The following is a 6,216-nucleotide window of genomic DNA, read 5'->3' on the forward strand; positions in this document are numbered from 1 at the left end:
TTGCTTTTTTGCATTTCTTTTCCATGGGGATGGTCTTGATCCCTGTCTCCTATACAATGTCACGAACCTCATTCCATAGTTCATCAGGCACTCTATCTATCAGATCTAGGCCCTTAAATCTACTTCTCACTTCCACTGTATAATCATAAGGGATTTGATTTAGGTCATACCTGAATGGTCTAGTGGTTTTCCCTACTTTCTTCAATTTAAGTCTGAATTTGGCAATAAGGAGTTCATGGTCTGAGCCACAGTCAGCTCCTGGTCTTGTTTTTGCTGACTGTATAGAGCTTCTCCGTCTTTGGCTGCAAAGAATATAATCAATCTGATTTTGGTGTTGACCATCTGGTGATGTCCATGTATAGAGTCTTCTCTTGTGTTGTTGGAAGAGGGTGTTTGTTATGACCAGTGCATTTTCTTGGCAAAACTCTATTAGTCTTTGCCCTGCTTCATTCCGTATTCCACGGCCAAATTTGCCTGTTACTCCAGGTGTTTCTTGACTTCCTACTTTTGCGTTCCAGTCCCCTATAATGAAAAGGGCATCTTTTTTGAGTGTTAGTTCTAAAAGGTCTTGTAGGTTTTCATAGAACCATTCAACTTCAGCTTCTTCAGCACTACTGGTTGGGGCATAGACTTGGATTACTGTGATATTGTTTGCCTTGGAAATGAACAGAGATCATTCTGGATCACCAAGAAAGGATAAACCTAGGGAATAAATTTTGATAAGGATACACCCATGGCTGATTCATGTCAGTGTATGGCAAAACCCACTAAATATTGTAAAGTTTTTAGCCTGCAGTTAAAATAAATAAATTAAAATTTTTTAAAGGATCAGTATATCTGCATGATTGCTTGTTAATAGCAATGAGAAAATGTAACTATACAATGGAAAACTGTATAACACCTTGACTGAGTGATTAAAATTAATATCATGAACAAGGCAGATGGACATTGAGTATCTTTAAATAGGATATTCTGAGAAGAGCCAGCATCCGTTCTGTGACATTCCTGCCAAGAATGCTTAACCTGAATCTAATAATGAGGAAATGTTAGACAAACCTCAAAATGGGGATTGATCTATTAAAAAAGGGTGGTTGGGGTAGGGATGAGAACACAGGTTGGGAGAATGCCTGCTTCAAACCTGTCAGTAGTCATAAAAGCAGAACAAAGGCTGAAGAAGTATTACAAATCAAAGGAATTAAGATGTAAAAACTGAGTACATATGTGATCCTAGACTAGATCCTGTATTGGAAGAGAAAATATGCAATAAGATGTTATCACTGACTTTACTAATGCAATTGGAATACAGATGGTAGTTAGGATAAATGTACTATATTAATGCTAAACTTTACTTAAGTTGATAACTATTTTGTGTTCAGTTCAGTTGCTCAAGTCATGTCTGATTCTTTGCGACCCCATGGACTGCAGCACGCCAGGCCTCCCTGTCCATCACCAACTCCCGGAGTTTACTCAAACTCATGTCTATTGAGTCAGTGATGCCATCCAACCATCTCATTCTCTTGTCATCCTTTTTCCTCCCGCCTTCAATCTTTCCCAGCATCAGGGTCTTTTCTGTACGGAGAATTAGTCAAGATTCTTCAGAGAAAAAAACTAATAGGAGATACCTGGCTGATAGATTGATAGATAGACAAGGAATTTATTCACGCAATTATGAAAGCTGGCAATTCCCAAGAGCAAGTCAGCAAGCTGAAAACCCAGAAGAGCTGATGGGGTAGTTCCAATCCAAAGGTTTAAGACCCAGGAAGAACTAACAGTTCAGTTTGAGTCTGAAAGCAGGAAAATGTTCGTTTAAAGTCCATCAGGCAGGAAAAATCTCTCTTACTCTGGGGAGAGTCAGCCATTTTCTTTTCTATAGCGGCCTTAACTGATTGGATGAGGCCCTCCAACACTAGAGAGGGCCATTTGCTTTATGCCATCTATTGACTTAAATATTAATCTCATGCAAAGCACTCTCACAGAAACACCCAGAATCATGTTTGATCAAATATCTGAGCACCCCATGACTGAGTCAAGTTGACACCTAAAATTAGTCCTCACAACAGGGAATAGCCGTTTTGTTGGGAAATACACATTGCAGCATTCTAGAGCCATCATGTATGAAATTTTCTCTCAAATACTTCAAATAAAAAATGTTTTTGAGAAGAAGAGAGATAATCAATAATAAAGGAAGGAAATTGAGCAAAATGTCAATAATAAATGAGTGAAATGCATATTCCTTGAACTTCTTAACCTAAATTTCCTGTAAATTTGAAATTGTGTCCAAAATAGTTTCCCCTACACTCAGGATGAATCTTACTTTCCTCACTTGGCCTGCTGGGCAGGAAGCCGCTCCTAGAAGCTCCTAGAGGAGTCCAAGTCAGAAAGAGAAAAATATTGCCTATTAACTCATATATATGGAATCTAGAAAATGACACAGACAAACCTCTTTGCAGGGCAGGAATAGAGATGCAGACATAGAGAACTGACTTGTGGACACATTGGGGGAAAGAGAAGATGGGGCGAATTGAGAGAGAAGCACTGAAACATATATACATTGCCATGTGTAAAATCAATAGCTAGTAAGAAGCTGCTGTAGGGAGCTCAGCTCAGTATTGTGATGAGCTAGAGGGGTGGGATGGGGTGGGGTGGAAGGAGGTTCAAGAGGGCGGGGATATATGTAGACATATAGCTGATTCACATTGTTGTACAGCAGAAGTTATTGTAAACTCATTGTAAAGCAATCATCCTCCAATTAAAAAAAAATTAAAAAAAAAAAAAAGAGTTCAAGTGCATTCTTTCCACAGAACTCACACTTGCACACTTTTCACATGGCCACGCCCTCTCATGGCTCAGGTGTTTTTATCAGATGTCACTTCCTCAGCGTTCCTCTTCCTGAAGGAGCCCATCTTCAGTCATGTTGCTCTATTTCACTTTTCTCTCGGAACCGAACCATGGTTACTTACTCCTTTACTTGTTTATTACACCTCACTGGGACATACATTTGAGAAGGGCAGTGGCCTCGTGCATCCGTTTATTCCTCTAACTCTGATATCTAAAACACTGCCCAGCATATGGTAAATTATGTGTAAGTTATATGCCTAGCATATGGTAACTGTTCCTAAAAAAGTTTTGCGTAAATGGATAAATGTTTAAGTCCCTATAGCACCCAAAGCTTTAAAAGTAAAATTCTTAACTTATTAGTGATTTGCTTTTCATTCATATTACATAGGCTTTTCTAGTTTGTGATAAGAATTTCAATGGTAAATATTACAATGTTACAGATGAGTATCAAATATAGATTGTTATAACAGAGAAGTTAAGAGCAATTCTAGTGAATAAAGAGAAAGATTTTTAAAGTTATTCTTTCCATCCAAAAATTAAATTAGGCTGACCTAATTAATGTAAAAAATCCAATAGGTATAGTAGTAGTAAGAAAACCTCTTGGTAACAGGTCCTTCAATTCCAAATATCTAGTTTAATACCTGGAAACTGGTAAAGTGCCGATAAATTTTTAACAATGCCAGAAATAACCTGTCAATAGTTCATAGACAGATCGCTCCAGGGAAACTGGAGAGAAGGGGCTGATGTCGCACCTTTGAACATTAAAACAGGTCCTTTATTTTTCACCGGAAAAAGAGCTCATGATTGTCAGAGGTAAGGTCTCCTCAGAGGAGTAGAAATATCGTTAGAAATAACAATGACAGCATTTGCCTCAGGATAGGTACCAACTTTTAACATTTTGATTTAGTTTGGGAGGGTTTGGGTTTTTTTTCCATACCTATGGTTCGATGATGACTCATACTTCTCAAGAAGCCGTGTGTTTCTGTAGAAGGCACTCCCTCCATACATTCCCTAGGGTTAGATCAGATCAGATCAGATCAGTCGCTCAGTCGTGTCCGACTCTTTGCAACCCCATGAATCGCAGGACGCCAGGCCTCCCTGTCCATCACCAACTCCTGGAGTTCACTGAGACTCACGTCCATTGAGTCAGTGATGCCATCCAGCCATCTCATCCTCTGTCGTCCCCTTCTCCTCCTGCCCCCAATCCCTCCCAGCATCAGGGTCTTTTCCAATGAGTCAACTCTTCGATGAGGTGGCCAAAGTACTGGAGTTTCAGCTTTAGCATCATTCCTTCCAAAGAAATCCCAGGGCTGATGTCCTTTAGAATGGACTGGTTGGATCTCCTTGCAGTCCAAGGGACTCTCAAGAGTCTTCTCCAACACCACAGTTCAAAAGCATCAATTCTTCCGCGTTCAGCCTTCTTCACAGTCCAACTCTCACATCCATACATGACCACAGGAAAAACCATAGCCTTGACTAGACGAACCTTTGTTGGCAAAGTAATGTCTCTGCTTTTGAATATGCTATCTAGGTTGGACATAACTTTCCTTCCAAGGAGTAAGCGTCTTTTAATTTCATGGCTGCAGTCACCATCTGTAGTGATTTTGGAGCCCCAAAAAATAAAGTCTGACACTGTTTCCACTGTTTCCCCATCTATTTCCCATGAAGTGATGGGACCGGATGCCATGATGTTCATTTTCTGAATGTTGAGCTTTAAGCCAACTTTTTCACTCTCCACTTTCACTTTCATCAAGAGGCTTTTGAGTTCCTCTTCACTTTCTGCCATAAGGGTGCTGTCATCTGCATATCTGAGGTTATTGATATTTCTCCTGGCAATCTTGATTCCAGCTTGGGCTTCTTCCAGTCCAGCGTTTCTCATGATGTACTCTGCATATAAGTTAAATAAATAGGGTGACAATATACAGCCTTGATGAACTCCTTTTCCTATTTGGAACCAGTCTGTTGTTCCATGTCTAGTTCTAACTGTTGCTTCCTGACCTGCATACATATTTCTCAGGAGGCAGGTCAGGTGGTCTGGTATTCCCATCTCTTCCAGAATTTTCCACAGTTTATTGTGATCCACACAGTCAAAGGCTTTGGCATAGTCAATAAAGCAGAAATAGATGTTTTTCTGGAACTCTCTTGCTTTTTCCATGATCCAGCAGATGTTGGCAATTTGATCTCTGGTTCCTCTGCCTTTTCTAAAATCAGCTGGAACATCAGGAAGTTCATGGTTCACATATTGCTGAAGCCTGGCTTGGAGAATTTTGAGCATTACTTTACTAGTGTGTGAGATGAGTGCAATTGTGCGGTAGTTTGAGCATTCTTTGGCATTGCCTTTCTTTGGGATTGGAATGAAAACTGACCTTTTCCAGTCCTGTGGCCACTGCTGAGTTTTCCAGATTTGCTGGCATGTTGAGTGTAGCACTTTCACAGCATCATCTTTCAGGATTTGGAATAGCTCAACTGGAATTCCATCACCTCCACTAGCTTTGTTCATAGCGATGCTTTCTAAGGCCCACTTGACTTCACATTCCAGGATGTCTGGCTCTAGGTCAGTGATCACACCATCATGATTATCTGGGTCGTGAAGATCTTTTTTGTACAGTTCTTCTGTGTATTCTTGCCATCTCTCTTAATATCTTCTGCTTCTGTTAGGTCCATACCATTTCTGTCCTTTATCGAGCTCATCTTTGCATGAAATGTTCCTTTGGTATCTCTGATTTTCTTGAAGAGATCTCTAGTCTTTCCCATTCTGTTGTTTTCCTCTTTTTCTTTGCATTGATCACTGAAGAAGGCTTTCTTATCTCTTCTTGCTAGTCTTTGGAACTCTGCATTCAGATGCTTATATCTTTTCTTTTCTCCTTTGCTTTTCGCTTCTCTTCTTTTCACAGCTATTTGTAAGGCCTCCCCAGACAGCCATTTTGCTTTTTTGCATTTCTTTTCCATGGGGAATGGTCTTGATCCCTGTCTCCTGTACAATGTCACGAACCTCATTCCATAGTTCATCAGGCACTCTATCTATCAGATCTAGGCCCTTAAATCTACTTCTCACTTCCACTGTATAATCATAAGGGATTTGATTTAGGTCATACCTGAATGGTCTAGTGGTTTTCCCTACTTTCTTCAATTTAAGTCTGAATTTGGCAATAAGGAGTTCATGGTCTGAGCCACAGTCAGCTCCTGGTCTTGTTTTTGCTGACTGTATAGAGCTTCTCCGTCTTTGGCTGCAAAGAATATAATCAATCTGATTTTGGTGTTGACCATCTGGTGATGTCCATGTATAGAGTCTTCTCTTGTGTTGTTGGAAGAGGGTGTTTGTTATGACCAGTGCATTTTCTTGGCAAAACTCTATTAGTCTTTGCCCTGCTTCATTCC

This window comes from Bos javanicus, chromosome 9 (genome assembly GCF_032452875.1).
Source record: "Bos javanicus breed banteng chromosome 9, ARS-OSU_banteng_1.0, whole genome shotgun sequence".
NCBI classification, from domain to species: Eukaryota; Metazoa; Chordata; class Mammalia; order Artiodactyla; family Bovidae; genus Bos; species Bos javanicus.